A 17,212-nucleotide genomic window follows, 5' to 3' on the forward strand; every position below is an offset into this window, starting at 1 on the left:
AAAAAAAAACAACAACAACTACCCTGACATCTCCTCTGTACCTACTTCCAAGCACCTTAAAACTGCTTGTGTTAGCCATATCAGCCCTGGGAAAAGGCCTCTGACTGTCCACATGATCAATGCCTCTCATCACTTTACAGGTCACCTTTTATCCTTCGCCACTCCAAGAAGAAAAGGCTGAGTTCACTCAACCTATTCTCATAAAGCATGCTCCCCAATCCAGGTAACATCCTTGTAAATCTCCTCCGCACCCTTTCTATTGTTTCCACATCCTTCCTGTAGTGAGGTGACCAGAACCGAGCACAGTACTCCAAGTAGGGTCTGACCAGGGTCCTATATAGCTGTAACATTACCTCTCAGCTCTTAAACTCAATCCCACGGTTGATGAATGCCAATGCACCGTATGCCTTCTTAACCACGGAGATAACCTGTGCAACACCTTTCAGCATCCTATGGACTCAGACCCCAAGATCCCTCTGATCCTCCACACTGCCAAGAGTCTTACCATTAATACTATACTCTGCCATCATATCTGATCTACCAAAATGAACCAACTCACACTTAACTGGGTTGAACTCCATCTGCAACCTCTCAGCCCACTTTTGAATCCTATCGATGTCCCGCTGTAACCTCTGACAGCCCTCCACACTATCCACAACACCCCCAACCTTTGTGTCATCAGCAAATTTACTAACCCATCCCTCCACTTCCTCATCCAGGTCAGTTATAAAAATCACGAAGGGAATGGGTCCCAGGGCACAACTCTGAGGCACACCACTGGTCACCGACTTCCATGCAGAATATGATCTGTCTACAACCACTCTTTGCCTTCTGTGGGCAAGCCAGTTCTGGATACACAAAGCAAGCTCCCCATGGATACCCTGCTTCCTTACTTTCTCAATAAGCCTTGCATGGGATACCTTATCAAATGTCTTGCTGATATCCATATATACTACATCTACTACTGTACCTTTATCAACATGTTTTGTCACATCCTAAAAATTCAATCAGGCTCGTAAAGCACGACCTGCCTTTGACAAAGCCATGCTGACTATTCCTAATCATATTGTTCATAATGTTCTCCAAATGTTCATAAATCCTGCCTCTCAAGATCTTTTCCATCAACTTACCAACCACTGAAGTAAGACTCACTGGTCTATAATTTCCTGGGCTATCTCTATACCCTTTCTTGAATAAGGGAACAACATCTGAAACCCTCCAATCCTCCAGAACCTCTTCCGTCCCCATTGATGATGCGAAGATCATTGCCAGAGGCTCAGCAATCTCCTCCCTCGCCTGCCACAGTATCATGGGGTACATCTCATCCGGTCCTGGAAACTTATGCAACTTGATTGATGCTTTCCAAAAGCTTCAGCACATCCTCTTTCTTAATGTCTATATGCTCAAGCTTTTCAATCCGCTGCAAGTCATCCCTACAATCTCCAAGATCCTTTTCCAAAGTGAATACTGAAGCAAAGTATTCGTTAAATACCTCTGCTATCTTCTCCGGTTCCATACACACTTTTCCACTGTCACACTTGATTGGTCCTATTCTCTCATGTCTTATCCTCTTGTTCTTGGCATATTTGTAGAATGTCCACCTGGACAAGCCAGTGAACACTGTGAGGGTCATGTTTTTTGACTTCTCCAGTGCGTTCAACACCATCCGCCCTGCTCTGCTGGGGGAGAAGCTGACAGCGATGCAGGTGGATGCTTTCCTGGTGTCATGGCTTCTTGACTACCTGACTGGCAGACCACAGTACGTGTGCTTGCAACACTGTGTGTCCGACAGAGTGATCAGCAGCACTGGGGCTCCACAGGGGACTGTCTTGTCTCCCTTCCTCTTCACCATTTACACCTCAGACTTCAACTACTGCACAGAGTCTTGTCATCTTCAGAAGTTTTCTGATGACTCTGCCATAGTTGGATGCATCAGCAAGGGAGATGAGGCTGAGTACAGGGCTACGATAGGAAACTTTGTCACATGGTGTGAGCAGAGTTATCTGCAGCTTAATGTGAAAAAGACTAAGGAGCTGGTGGTGGACCTGAGGAGAGCTAAGGCACCGGTGACCCTTGTTTCCATCCAGGGGGTCAGTGTGGACATGGTGGAGGGTTACAGATAGCTGGGGATATGAATTGACAATAAACTGGACTGGTCAAAGAACACTGAGGCTGTCTACAAGAAGGGTCAGGGCCGTCTCTATTTCCTGAGGAGACTGAGGTCCTTTAACATCTGCCGGACGATGCTGAGGATGTTCTACGAGTCTGTGGTGGCCAGAGCTATCATATTTGCTGTTGTGTGCTGGGGCAGGCTGAGGGTAGCAGACACCAACAGAATCAACAAACTCATAAGGCCAGTGATGTTGTGGGGATGGAACTGGACTCTCTGATGGTGGTGTCTGAAAAGAGGATGCTGTCCAAGTTGCATGCCATCTTGGACAATGTCTCCCATCCACTACATAATGTACTGGTTGGGCACAGGAGTACATTCAGCCAGAGACTCATTCCACCGAGATGCAACACAGAGCGTCATAGGAAGTCATTCCTGCCTGTGGCCATCAAACTTTACAACTCCTCCCTTGGAGGGTCAGACACCCTGAGCCAATAGGCTGGTCCTGGACTTATTTCCTGGCATAATTTACATATTACTATTTAACTATTTATGGTTTTATTATTTATGGTGCAACTGTAACGAAAACGAATTTCCCCCGGGATCAATAAAGTATGACTATGACTATGACTATGCATTGGGGTTTTCTTTAATCCTGCTCATCAAGGCCTTCTCATGGCCCCTTCTGGCTCTCCTAATTTCGTTCTTTAGCTCCTTCCTGCTAGCCTTATACTCTTCCAGAACTCTATCATTACTTAGTTTTTTGAACCTTTCGTAAGCTTTCCTTCTCTTTTTGACTAGATTTTCAACAACCTTTGTACACCATGGTTTCTGAACCTGAATATCCTTTCCCTTTCTCATTGGAATGTACCTATGCAGGATGCCACTCAAATATCTCCTGAACATTTGCCATATTTCTGCCTTACATTTCCCTGAGGACATCTGTTCCCAATTTATGCTTCCAAGTTCCTGCCTGATAGCTTTATATTTCACCTTACTCCAACTGAATGCTTTCCTAACTTGTCTGTTCCTATCCCTCTCCAATGCTATGGTAAAGGAAATAAAATTATGATCACTATCTCCAAGATACTTTCCCACTAAGAGACCTGACACCTGGCCAGGTTCATTCCCCCAGTACCAGATCAAGTACAGCCTCTCCTCTTGTAGACTTATCTATGTATTGTGTCAGGAAACCTTCCTGAACACACCTAACAAACTCCACCCCATCTAAACCCCTTGCTCTAGGGAGATGCCAATCAATATTTGGGAAATTAAAATCTCCCACCACAACGACCCTGTTATTATAACACCTTTCCACAATCTGTCTCCCTATCTGTTCCTCGATGTCCCTGTTACTGTTGGGTGGTGTATATAAAAAAACAGCCAGTAGTGTTGACCCCTTCCTGTTTCTAACTTCTACCCATAGAGACTCAGTAGACAATCCCTCCATGACTTCCTCCTTTTCTGCAGTCGTGACACTATCTCTGATCAACAGTGCCATACCCCCACCTCTTTTGCCTCCCTCCCTATCCCTCCTGAAACATCTAAAGCCTGGCACTCTTAAGTAGCCATTCCTGTCCCTGAACCATCCGAGTCTGTAATGGCCACAACATCATAGCTCCAAGTACTGATCCACACTCTAAGCTCATCCACTTTGTTCATGATGGTTCTTGCATTAAAATCGGCACATCTCAAACCATAGGTCTGAGCGCATCCCTTCTCTATCACCTGCCTATCCTCCCTCTTGTACTGTCTCCAAGCTTTCTCTATTTGTGAGCCAACCGCCACTGCCTCCTTCTCTTCAGTTCGGTTCCCACCCCCCAGCAATTCTAGTTTAAACTCTCCCCAACAGCCTTAGCAAACCTCCCTGCCAGGATATTGGTCCCCCTGGGATTCAAGTGCAACCCCTCCTTTTTGTACAGGTCACACCTGCTCCAAGAAAGGTCCCAATGATCTTGAAATCTGAATCCCTGCCTCCTGCTCCAATCCCTCAGCCACGCATTTATCCTCCACCTCATTCTATTCCTATACTCACTGTTGCATGGCACAGGCAGTAATCCCAAGATTACTACCTTTGAGATCCTGCTTCTCAACTTCCTTCCTAACTGTAGTCTGTTTTCAGGACCTCCTCCCTTTTCCTACCTATGCTGTTGGTACCAATATGTACCATAACCTCTGGCTGTCCACCTTCCCACTTCAGGATATTGTGGACGTGATCAGAAACATCCCGGACCCTGGCACCTGGGAGGCAAACTACCATCCATGTTTCTTTCCTGCATCCATAGACTCGCCTGTCTGACCCCCTAACTATAGGGTCCCCTATTACTGCTGCCTTCTTCCTTTCCCCACCCTTCTGAGCCATAGGGCCAGATTCTGTGCCAGAGGTGCAGCCACTGTTGCTCCCCCCAGGTAGATCATTCCCCCCTCCCCCAACAGCACTCAAACAGGGGTACTTATTGTTAAGGGGGACAACCACAAGGGTGCTCTCTAGTATCTGACTCTTGCCCTTCCCTCTCCTACTGTTTTCCACTTATCTGTCTCCCCAGGCCCTAGTGTGACTACTTGCCTATAGCTCCTCTCTATCACCTCCTCACTTTCCCTAACCAGACGAAGGCCATCAAGCTGCAGCTTCAGTTCCCTAATGCGGTCCCGAAGGACCTGCAGCTTGATGCACCTGGTGCAGATATGGCCGTCCAGGAGGCTGGGAGTCTCCCGGACTTCCCGCATCTGACAACCAGTACAGAACACCGGCCTCACAGACATACTTGCAATTTTCATTCCTCACAGGTAACTTACCTCGCCTCGACCTGTTATCTCCAAAGCCCAAATGAGCCAAAGCTCTGCCTCAGATCACTGCGTCAATGACTGCTTCGCTTGGCAGTGTCTCCTTTTATAAAGTGCAGAGAAAAGGAGTAACGAAAGTAGTGTTCATTGACCATTCAGAAATCTGATGGTGGAGGGGAAGAATCTGTTCAAAGTTCAAAGTAAATTTATTATCAAAGTACTTGTACGTCACCATATACAACCCCAGATTCATTATCTTGTGGGCATTCACAGTAAAAACACGGTAGAATCAATGAAAGACTGTACTCAACAGGATGGACAAGCAACCAAAGTGCAAGGCAACAAACTGCAAAAATAAAAGAGTAAATAATAATAATAAATAAATTAGCAATAAAATCAAGAACATGAAGCTTCTTTAAAAGTGAGCTAATAGCTTGTGGGAACAGTTCAGTAATGGGGTGAGTGAAGTTATTCCCTTTGGTTCAAAAGCCTGATAGTTGAGGGGTAATAACTGTTCCTGAACCCGGTGACGTGGTGCCAAATCATTGAGTGTGAATCTTCAGGCTGTACCTGAAGGTAGTAACAAGGAAGTAATGAGGAGTTCTTAATGATGAATGCTGTCTTCTTGAGGCATCACCTCTTGAAGGTGATGTTTAATTCTAGTTTCTCGTCTCAGTACTTTGAGGAACAGGTCCAAATAAATCTTGCAACAACAGCACAGGCACATAGGTACAGACAACACTCACAACATATATTATACATAAGTTATAAAAGATAATGAAAAGAGAGATTAAAAAAAGCATACACCGTGTGACAGTAAAAGGACATAGTAAGAGATAAGTTCATGGTAATGCAAGAGGTCACTTATAATAAATATTCCATTGCATAGGTATGGTTAGGGTAGTGCAGGAAGCTGATAGTTGTAGAAAAGCAGCTCTTTCTGATATTCTAGTGGCGTGGGCCATCAGGCTTCTGTACCTCCTGGCTGATAGAATTGGTGAGAAGAGGCCACAACCTGGATGATAGGGATCTTTGATGACAGAATCTGCTTTCTTGGGGCAGCAACTCCTCTAGCTGCTTTCAGTGGTGGGGAGGGCTGTACCAATAATGGACCAGACTGTGTCCACGGTTCTCTGCAGCCTGTGTTCCTTTTTGTTGGAATTGCTTTAGTAGGCATGCTGCAACCAGTCATGATACTTCCATTAGATTGCTGGAGTATTTGGTGACATAGCCAAATCTTAAGCTTCTGAATAAAGTAGAGGCGCTGGTGGTGTGCATTCTTAGAAAAGAAATGGGGGAGGAGAAGAAGACGACACGACACAGCTCGCATGGCTGCTCCAAAATGATATCGTATGTGTTAACTAGGGGCCGTGTACAATCCTGATTTGATAGAGACAGATGTGAGAATCACGGAGGAACACCTGGAGAAACTTCTGAAATGCCTGTTTTGCTGCCGCTGCTACTGTGCGATCGAGAATCTCCAGAGGGGAAGGCCCCAAATCCTCGGCTTAGCCTATTGCCTGTTGCTGGGGTCGGGGTCGAAGCGCTCGGCAGAGATAGTGCTCGGTGTCGGAGGGCTGGTCGGAGGCTCGAAGTTTTCGGACGAACTCAAGAGTCAGCTGTGGTCGGGTGCTTCCAGGATGCTGCATCGGCAAGTTTGCAGCGCTGGAAGCTCTTGGCAGGAAGAGGTTTTTTTTCTTCCTTCTACCATCTGCGTGAGGTGATGGGACTATTGGGACTTTGAGACTTTTTTTTTTACTGTGCCCATGGTCTGTTCTTCTTCAAATTACGGTATTGCTTTGCACTGTTGTAACTCTATGTTATAATTATGTGGTTTTTGTCAGTTTTTCAGTCGGTTTGTCTTGTGTTTCTGTGATATCATACTGGAGGAACATGGTATTATTTCTTAATGCATGCATTCTAAATGACAATAAAAGAGTACTGTGTGTCCTCATAATCTAATCTAATCTAATCTAATCTTTATGTTGACCGTAGACAGATCATCCTTTGCTCATTATTTTTGGAGCTGGCTGGATTATTGTGGAAAAGTCAAGTTGTAATATAAGCTTCATGGGGGTTGCATGGTAGCATAGCAGTTAGTAATGCTTTGCAATGCCAATTACTCAGATTCAGTTACCACTGCTATGTTCTCCCAGTTTCTGTGTGGGTTTCCTCTGGTGCTCTGGTTTCTTTCCACATTCCAAAAATGTAGAAAAGGGCAAATTGCTGCTCTCAGTGACACCAGGATGCAATGTATTGGCAGATTGTGGTTTTCCAGTAAGCAGCTAGCTTTTATTTCACATATAGAGAGATGCTGTACTGTATCTCACCAGACTGATCTCTTGTCTGAGTAGTGATGATGCATTATAAGCAGATCTTTCTCTTTGGAGTAGTGACATGGCAAACTGGAAATTGTTTCTTTCATGTGGAAGTGAATATCCATACTTAACACTGGCCTATAGATAGCCATTTCAGTTTGCTCCTTTGAGTCTGGCGCCAGGCCAATCACAACATGCATGAAACCAGAACTGGTATGGAGGCTCCAATGCACAGAGTCACATGAGGCTGCAGAATGTTATAGACAGCCATCTCTATCATTCACAACCCTCATTGTCAAAGACATCTTCAAGAACTGTGTCTCAAGAAAGTTTCATTCCTGCATTAAAGACCGTCACGATCCAGGATATGCCCTCTTCTCATTATTACATTACTACCATCGAGGAGGGGCTCAAGAACTTGGAGACTCACACTCAATGATTCAGGAATAAGTACTTGCCTTTCACCATCAGATTTCTGAATTGTCCATTAACCCATGACCACAAACTTGTTTATTTTATTGTACTTTTATATTTTTGTGATTTATAGTAATTTCATATCATGCACTGTAATGATTTGGTAAATCTAATTCCGACTCTGAACAGTTTCTTGTGAATCAGCAAGAACATTTGTGAAACTTTAAAGAGAGCACCTTTTCACCAGATAACAGCAACCTGGGGGATATAGATCGTAAAATCTGTTACTCAGGGGTTCCCAACCTTTTTTATGTCATGGACCAATACCATTAAGCAAGGGGTCTGTAGAACCAAAGTTGAGAACCCCTGATCTACTGGTTGTCAGCGGTATTAGCATTGGGATATATAGCTGTTTCGTATACATAGCTCAAGAAAAGCAGCTACGATCTGCACAAAGCTATCAAGGCTGTGAAACAACAATACAGGGACAAGATTGAGTCAAGATTCACAATGAATAGCACACTTGACTTGTGGCGAGGGTTGCATACCATCGCAGACTTCAAAGCCAAACATAGTGGTGCCGCCAAGATCGTGGCCTCTCTCCCAGATGAGCTCAATCACTTTTACACTTGGATACTGATGTGAGAATGCTGTTTTTGGACTACAGTTAAGCATTCAACACCATAATTCCATCCAGGCTCAGCAGGAAGCTCAGAGACCTCAGCCTTGACCCTGCCTTGGGCAGCTGGATCCTAGATTTCCTGTCAGATCGTCAGCAGGTGGTAAGAGTGGGCTCCCTCACCTCCACCCCTCTGACTCTCAACACAGGAGCCCCTCAGAGGTGTGTACTAAGTCTCCGCCTTTACTCCCTGTATACCCATGACTATGTCGCCACCCACAGCTCTATTTATTATAAATTACTATGATTGCACATTGTACACTTAGGGGGAGACGAAATGTAAAGATTTTTACTCCTCATGTATGAGAAGGATGTAAGAAATAAAGTCAATTCAATTCAATTCAATTCAATTTCCCGACGACACTACATTGATTGGCCTAATCTCAAACAATAACGAGGTGGCCTACAGGAAAGAAGTCATCTCTCTGACACAGTGGTGTCATGAAAACAACCTCTCCCTCAATGTCACAAAAACAAAGGAACTTGTTTATTGATTACAGAAGAAATGGAGATGGGCTAACCCCTATTGACATCAATGGACCAGGGGTTGAGAGGGTAAACAGCTATAAGTTCCAGAGAGTGGTATGGACAGCCCAACGCATTTGTAGTTGTGAACTTCCCATGATTCAGGACATTTACAAAGACAGGTTTGAGAAAAGGGCCTGAAGGATCATTAGGGACCAGAGTCACCCCGACCACAATCTATTCCAGCTGCTACCATCAGACTGATTAACTCAGGCTGATCTGAGTGTATTTCTGCGTTACATTGACTGTTCTATTTGTTATAAATTACTATGCACATTGCACATTCAGAAGGAGACATAACAGAGACTTACTCCTCATGTATGTGAAGGATGTAAGAAATAAAGTCAATTCAATTCAATTCAATGTAAAACAAACATATATGACTTTTCACAATACAAGCCTATAATAATGGGGGGGGGGAATCTCATCCCCCACCCCCTCCATTCAGGGCATATATCAGAAGTACTGCATATGCAGTGTCTCCAGCATTGTCAAAGACCCTTCCATCCTTCCCACCATCTCTTTGACCTCTTACCTTTAGGCATAAGCACCGCAGCATAAGAACCAGAACTGTCAGGCTGTGCAACAGCTTCTTCCCCCAGGCTGTTGGACTTTTGAACACCCTGCTGCCACCAAGCTCACATTTATACCCTGTCTAAATGTCCTGCCACTCCCCCCGCCCACCACAATCCAGTCCCAGCTCACAGACACACTCACCGGCACTAGGCCCTTTTCATCTTTTATTCCTGCTGTTTCATATATTTATATGACTGCATGTTTTCTTATATTACTGCTAATAACATTAAACTGTCTTACTTAAAGATGCACCTCGCACTTTATGTTAACCTGTCAATCTTCAGGCCATGCCACTCAGGGCTAGAGTTGAAGAAGAGATTCTTTGCCCAAAACATCGACTGCTTATTCATTTCCATAGATGATGGTTGACCTGCTGAATTCTTCCAACAATTTTTGTGTGTTGCATCCCAAGCATGTTTGCAAATTTTACATCTTTTCAGATCATAAATTTTCCTGTCTGCAAATGTTTTTTAAGTTCTGGCATCTGAAGGGGAAATCTCTTCAGTAATGCCTTTTTCAAAAAGATTTTAAATGCATAGTTACAGAATTTAAAAGATCAGCACCGAATTGTCCACATGTTGGCAGTTTCAGTTTAAAAGTAAATGCCGAGTTAACTGGGAGGCTTGTCAAGTGTGAAGATAATATTTGTCTAGCTAGACAGTGATTTTTTGGGGGAGTTAAATGAATGTTGGGTTCCTTTCTCACTGCAAGTGTCAGGAAGATAATGGCTTTGTGATTTGACAGGAATGATTAAAATCTGGATCTAGGAAATTGAGTGTGTGAAAATGAAATTGACATTGATATTTTCAGTTATCCTTTACTTCAGTAATGATAGATTTTAGATGTTAGATCCAGAGCACCCAGCACTGTTAATTTTGGCAATGTATTTAACACTGCAAAAGATTTCCTTTAATGTGTTATTTTAGAAATTTGCCTCTTCTCAAGTTTTCAGTGAAGGATTATTTCCTCTGTTCCATCATCCATTGCTCTGGTAGAATTTTGTTTAATGCATTTAAAGATTGCTCCAACGTTGCAGCTATTGTATATTGCATTGTATCCTCAAAACATTATTTAGATTTTCCTTCATAGAATTAGAAATCTTTAGGTACTAGGTCACTTTTAATCCAAGGTCTCAAGGCTGCAACATCCTACAGTGTACAAGACCCACGATAGATTATTGATAAGGAAGAAAAGACAATTGGTGGGGCTATGGATAGAATCTTAAGAAGGCCAATCATCATGGAATGGGATGTGTGACAATGAAATATGGAATTGGTTCAAAGGTTTATGGTTATTTTCACGGCAAAACCAGACCAAAACAATTGCTGCTAGCCAGTGACTGCTGAGGAGAAGTTATACTTGCATGACGCACCCCCAGCTCCAATGATTGCGCCAAAAGTCAAATCCTTTATTCGATCCTTTATTAGAAATGAGCAAATATAAAATTTTTAAATGATGAAACTTAAGCCTATCCAAGCATAAGCTAAACACTATTCAGCATTATTCAGTGATATCTCAGCAGTCAGCAAAAGATACGACCTCCGCCAATCCCAAGCAAGAAGCTGCAGCAAACTAAACAAGGATTAGTAACTTACTTCCTTTGCTTTTACCAAGCCTCCACTAATGTGACTAGATACCACAATAAACATGATAAACGTGCAATGCAATACAATGCCCAACAAAGTTGGCGCCACATACAGCAGCCATGTTGCGAGCTCAATTCCAAATCTACAGTATACTACTAATTCCTACAATTTTCTTCGCATTTTCTGTTCAAGTAGCTGATAGTCACATCAGATATGATAGACTGACCCTTCTGAACATCAGAAAGACGGATTTACCCACCATGTGCCGCCTTTCCTACATGGGGATCCCCTGCTTGCGCGATCCATGGGAGACTCATCTCTTACACCGCCACTACCTCGGAAGAAGCGCCGGAGGCAAGGGAGGAGGGCTGGCGTCTGAGTGAGGCTGTGACAGCGTGCAAATCGGCCGCCGCTCCCAAGCATAACCCTGGCTAACGTTCAGTCCCCAGACACCAAGCTGTGCAAACTGAGAGCCAGAATCTCCTACCAGTTGGGAAACAAAGGAATGTAATGTTCTGTGCTTGGTGGAAACCTGGCTGACGGAGGAGATACCAGACCACGCTATCGAGCCCTCTGGGTTCTCCCTGTTCTGGGCGGATAGGTCAAAAAACCTCACTGGGAAGAGTAGAGGAGGAGGGGTTGCTTCACGGTCAACAGTGATCGGTACAAGCCCCAGAATGTGCATGCTCTCAAATCCTTTTGTTCCCCAGACCTGGGGTACCTGGTGCTGCTGTGTAAACCTGCTGGCTGCATAGGGAGTTCACAGCTGTTATCATCACAGCAGTGTACATTCCACTGCAGGCTGGTACTGACCTGGCTCTCAAGGAACTAATGAGACCATCTATGCGCTGGAGACTACATACCCAGAGGCTGCCTTCATCGCCACCGATGACTTTAATCGAGCGTCACTGATGAAAATCTCTCCGAAGTTTTGTCAGCACATCCAGGTGAGCACTGGTGGAGATAAGACACTTGACCACTGCTACACTCCCTTTTGTAACACTTACAAAGCTCTCCTCTGCCCAGCTGTTGGAAAATCAGATCACTCTTCGATCCTACTTTTGTCGATGTACAGGCAGAAGCTGAAACAAGAGGCAGCTGTAGTTAAAACCAACCACTATTGGTCTGACCAATCAGTCTCCATGCTGCAAGACTGTTTTGACAGACGACGCAATAGCCACTGCTCTACTACTGTCCTTACACATCTGGAGAAGAAGGATGTTTATGTGAGTACGCGGTTCTTGGACTACAGTTCAGCATTCAACACCATAATTCCATCCAGGTTCGACAAGAAGCTCAGAGACCTTGGCCTTGACCCTGTCTTGTGGACTTGCTGTTAGATAGCTGGCCGCTGGTAAGAGTGGGCTCCCTCACCTGCACCCCTCTGACTCTCAACACAGGAGCCCCTTAGGCTCTGTACTACGTCCCCTCCTTTACTCCCTGTATACCCATGACTGCGTCGCAACCCACAGCTCTAATCTGCTAAATAAATTTGCCGATGACACTACATTGATTGGCCTAATCTCAAACAATAACGAGGTGGCCTACAGGGAAGAAGCCATCTCTCCGACACAGTGGTGTCTAGAAAACAACATCTCTCTCAATGTCATAAAAACAAAGGAGCTGGTTGTAGATTACAGGAGAAATGAAGATGGGCTAACCTCTATTGACATCAATGGACCTGAGGTTGGGAGGGTAAACAGCTATAAGTTCCTCGGCATCCACATCACTGAGAACCTCACATGGTCTGTACACACCAGCTGTGTGGTGAAGAAGGCACAACAGCACTTCCTTCACCTCAGACAGTTGAGGAAGTTTGGCATTGGCCCCCAAATCCTAAGAACTTCCTACAGGGGCACAATTGAGAGCATTCTGACTGGCTACATCACTGCCTGGTATGGGAACTGTACCTCTCTTAATTGCAGGATTCTGCAGAAGGTGGTGCGGACAGCCCAGCGCATCTATAGTTATGAACTTCCCATGATTCAGGACATTCACAAAGACAGGTGTGAGAAAAGGGCCCGAAGGATCATTGGGAACCCAAGTCACCCCAATCACGATCTATTCCAGTTGCTACCATTTGGGAAACAGTACTGCAACATAAAAGCCAGAACCAACAGGCTCTGGGACAGCTTCTTCCACCAGACCATCAGCCTCACAACACGCTGGAGGAACTCAGCAGGTCGGGCAGCATCCGTGGAAACGGATCAGTCAACGTTTTGGGCTGGAACCCTTCGTCAAGACTGAAGGGGGAAGGGGCAGAGGCCCTATAAAGAAGGTGGGGGGAGGGTAGGAAGGAGAAGGCTGGTAGGGTCCAGGTGAAAAACCGGTAAGGAGAAAGATAAAGGGGTGGGGGAGGGGAAGCAGGGAGGTGATAGGCAGGAAAGGTGAAGAAGGAATAGGGGAAAACACAATGGGTAGTAGAAGGGGGTGGAACCATGAGGGAGGTGATAGGCAGCTGGGGGAGGGGGCAGAGTGACATAGGTATTGGGGGGGGGGGGGGAATTGCTGGAAGTTGGAGAATTCTATGTTCATACCAAGGGGCTGGAGACTACCTAGACGGTATATGAGGTGTTGCTCCTCCAACCTGTGTTTAGCCTCATCATGGCAATAGAGGAGGCCATGTATGGACATATCTGAATGGGAGTGGGAAGCGGAGTTGAAGTGGGTGGCTACTGGGAGATCCTGTCTGTTGTGGCGGACGGAGCGGAGGTGCTCGATGAAGCGGTCCCCCCGTCTGTGTCGGGTTTCACCGATGTAGAGGAGTTCGCACCAGGAGCACCGGATGCAATAGGTGACCCCAACAGACTCACAAGTGAAGTGTTGCCTCACTTGGAAGGACTGTTTGGGGCCCTGAATGGTGGCAAGAGAGGAAGTGTAGGGACAGGTGTAGCACTTGTACTTACAGGGATAAATGCTGGGTGGGAGATCCGTGGGGAGGGACATGTGGATCAGGGAGTCACGGAGGGACCGATCCCTGCGGAAAGCGGAGAGGGGTGGAGAGGGAACGATGTGCTTAGTGGTGGGGTCCTGTTGAAGATGGCGGAAGTTGCGGAGGATAATGTGCTGGATCTGGAGGCTGATGTTTTTTGGTGGAGACCTATTCCAGGGGTAAGTAAGAGGAAGTGTCAGAGAGCTGCCGTTTGGCCTCAGTGAGGTAGAGGTCTGTCCGCCAGACTACTACAGCACCACCTTTGTCAGCGGGTTTGATGGTGAGGTTGGGATTAGTGCGGAGAGAGTGGAGGGCAGTACGTTCAGAGGGAGTGAGGTTGGAACAGGAGAGAGGAGTGGTGAAGTTGAGACGTTTGATGTCTCGGCGACAGTCGGAGATAAAAAGATCCGGTGCAGGTAGAAGGCCCGGGCGGGGTGTCCAGGAGGAGGAGGAGGGTTGAAGACAGGAGAAGGGGTCATCGGTAGGGGGAGGGGAATCCTTGCCAAAGAAGTAAGCTCGGAGACATAGGCAATGGAAGAAGAGTTCAGCGTCATGGTGGGCACGGAACTCACTGAGGTATGGACGAAGAGGGACAAAAGTGAGGCCCTTGCTAAGAACAGAACATTCTGCCTCAGAGAGGGCAAGGTCAGAGGAGATGGTGAAGACATGGCAAGGGTTGGGGCAGACCATCAGACTGATTTGAGTGTATTTCTGTGTTACTTTGACTGTTCTATTTATCATAAATTATTATAAATTGCTATGATAGCACATTGCACATTTAGACAATGTAAAGATTTTTACTCTTCATGTATGTGAAAGATGTAAGAAATAAAGTCAATTCATTTTAATACAGATAGAGAACAGATATGTAGCTCCTACATTCCAGTCCCTAATTTTTATACAATAATAATTGTAACCCCATGCTACCAGGATACTGGAGACATGAAATCTCAACATTTCCACAAATGTCCTCTTTTGGTAAGCGGTCTATCCTTGATTATGATCTTCTCCAGACAAACCAGGTTGCTGCTCTTGATTGCATTCAGGAAACTCTGTCTTCAATTGCTGCTGCCAAAGCTTATTTAAGTGCAAAACTATCAGCTCTGGGCGAGTGTAGTTTTTTCATCTCCACGGTCTCCTTTCAGTGGTCCATTAACAGTCCAACCCAGCATTATTCTGGTTGCATAGGATCCTTCATTAACACTGCAAATCACTTGCAGTGGCTCCCATGCCTTAGGTGCATTCATCCCATTAGCAGCTCAATTTTTGACTCAATTTCCTCTCAGATGAGGAATGTTCCCTTTGTAGACAGGCATACGTTCCTGCATATAGATGCTAAGCAATTCTCAATAGTTTTCACTATCTAAGCCAGCTACTTCCAATTCTGAAAGGACATAGCAGGCATCCCACCTCTCCTAGAAGTTCCGGGAGTCTCCCGTACATTGATAGTGACTCCCTGACACCCGGAAATTATATACAATATCCTGGAAATTGATTTTTTTGAGAGGGAGAGGAACAGCGAGAGGGAGCACCCTGATTGGTCTCTCTCCGTGCTAAGTAGACCTATCAATTTTCTCTGTGGACGGGCTTTACAGTCGACCTCAAAAATAATGACAGTGTTGCTCGCTGCACTGTTTGCAACAGTGACTTTTCTATTGCCCATGATGAGTTGAAATGTAATACATGTTGAGGTGAGTTTAACGGGTGTCATTCGTTCATTAGCATAGCTAACGTTATTTAAACTAGCTGGCTAGCTGCTAAGGAGCTACTCTATTGGTGTCCTACGTGATGAGGCCAAACTCCCTGTAGACTTGCTTAAAGTTGTAATAGAATAAAAAAACAACTCCATGATAATGTAATATAATATAATATAAGTATATATTTTAATGTCACATTTTCTGCATATACCCAACTTGGTTTACAGATGAGACAAAATCACTAAACAAAGTATTATATACACCCATGGAGGTCGACGCGGGGGTGGGGGGGTGCTACTTCCCTGAAATGGTGGTGCTACCTCCCTGAAATGAGTTTTTGCAGGGTGGGATGACTGATATAGCTACTCAAAACGTTCTCTTGACCCTTAGTGCGTAAGAGAATACGTGTTCCTTTTCCTGTCAGGTTAAGCTTGATCATGAGGCCCACTGTGCAGAACACTGCTGTACTTCCTTGATCTAGGAAAGTATAAGTACCTCCTGTCTTGTTACCTTTAGACTTCACCTGAACTGGAATGCAATTTACAATCATGATGTTAAGCCCCCCCACCCCACCCCAGTAAGACCATTAGAAACCAGGGCAGTACTCGCAGTGGTTGGATCTCTGGCACTGAGTCTGCCTCTGTTACTCAGACAGGAAGGGGGAAGAAGAATCATGCTGTGGTAATAGGAGATTAATTAGGGGAATGGACGGTAGATGCTGTGGGTGAGAATGAGATTCCCGAATGGAATGTTGACTCCCGGGTGCCAGTGTCCACGATATCTCAGATTATCTTCAGGATTCTTAAGTGGGAGGGTGAACACCCAGAAGTTGTGGTCCAAGTTGGTAGGAAAAGTGACTAGTTTCTGCATAGGAAGTTCAGGGAGGTAGATGCTAAGTTAAAGGGCAGGACCTCCAAGGTTGTGATCTCAAGATTGCTACCTGTGCCTTGTGCTAGCGAGGCTGGAACTAGGAAGATTATACAGTTTAATATGTGGTTAAGGAGTTGGTGTAAGAGGGAGGGCATAAGATTTGCAGCTGATATGAAGTTAGGTGGAGGGGCAGGTTGTTTTGATGAAGTAGAGAGGCTACAGTAGAACTTGGATTAGCAGAATGGGCAAAGAAATGGCAGATGTAATACAGTGTTGGGAAATGTATGGCTATGCACTTTGATGGAAGAAATAAAAGTGTTGACTATTTTCTGAATGGAGAGAAAATACAAAAAAACTGAGACGCAAAGAGACTTGGGAGTCCTTGTGTAAGATTCTCTTAAGGTTAATTTGCCAGTTGAGTCTGTGATGAAGAAGGCAAATGAAATACCAGCATTAATTTCAAGAGGACTAGAATATAAAAACAAGGATGTAATATTGAGACTTTATAAAGCACTGGTGAGGCCTCACTTGGAGTTTTGTAAGCAGTTTTGGGGCCCTTATCGTAGAAAGGATGTGCTAAAACTTGAGAGGGTTCAAAGGAGGTTCTCGAAAATGATTCCAGGATTAAATGGCTTGTCATAGGAAGAGCATTTAATGGCTCTGGGCCTGTACTCACTACAATTCATAGAATGAGAGGTGACCTTATTGAAGCCTATCGAAT

General features: G+C 45.0%; 1 protein-coding gene across 8 annotated transcripts in view; it reads left to right on the plus strand.

Annotated features, from left to right (window-relative positions):
• Positions 1-17,212, plus strand: part of kiaa0825 (KIAA0825 ortholog) — a 314,659-nt gene that overhangs the window by 1,909 nt on the left and 295,538 nt on the right. The gene's annotated exons all lie outside the window — the stretch shown is intronic.

The sequence above is a fragment of the Mobula birostris genome, chromosome 17, assembly GCF_030028105.1.
Source record: "Mobula birostris isolate sMobBir1 chromosome 17, sMobBir1.hap1, whole genome shotgun sequence".
NCBI lineage: Eukaryota > Metazoa > Chordata > Chondrichthyes > Myliobatiformes > Myliobatidae > Mobula > Mobula birostris.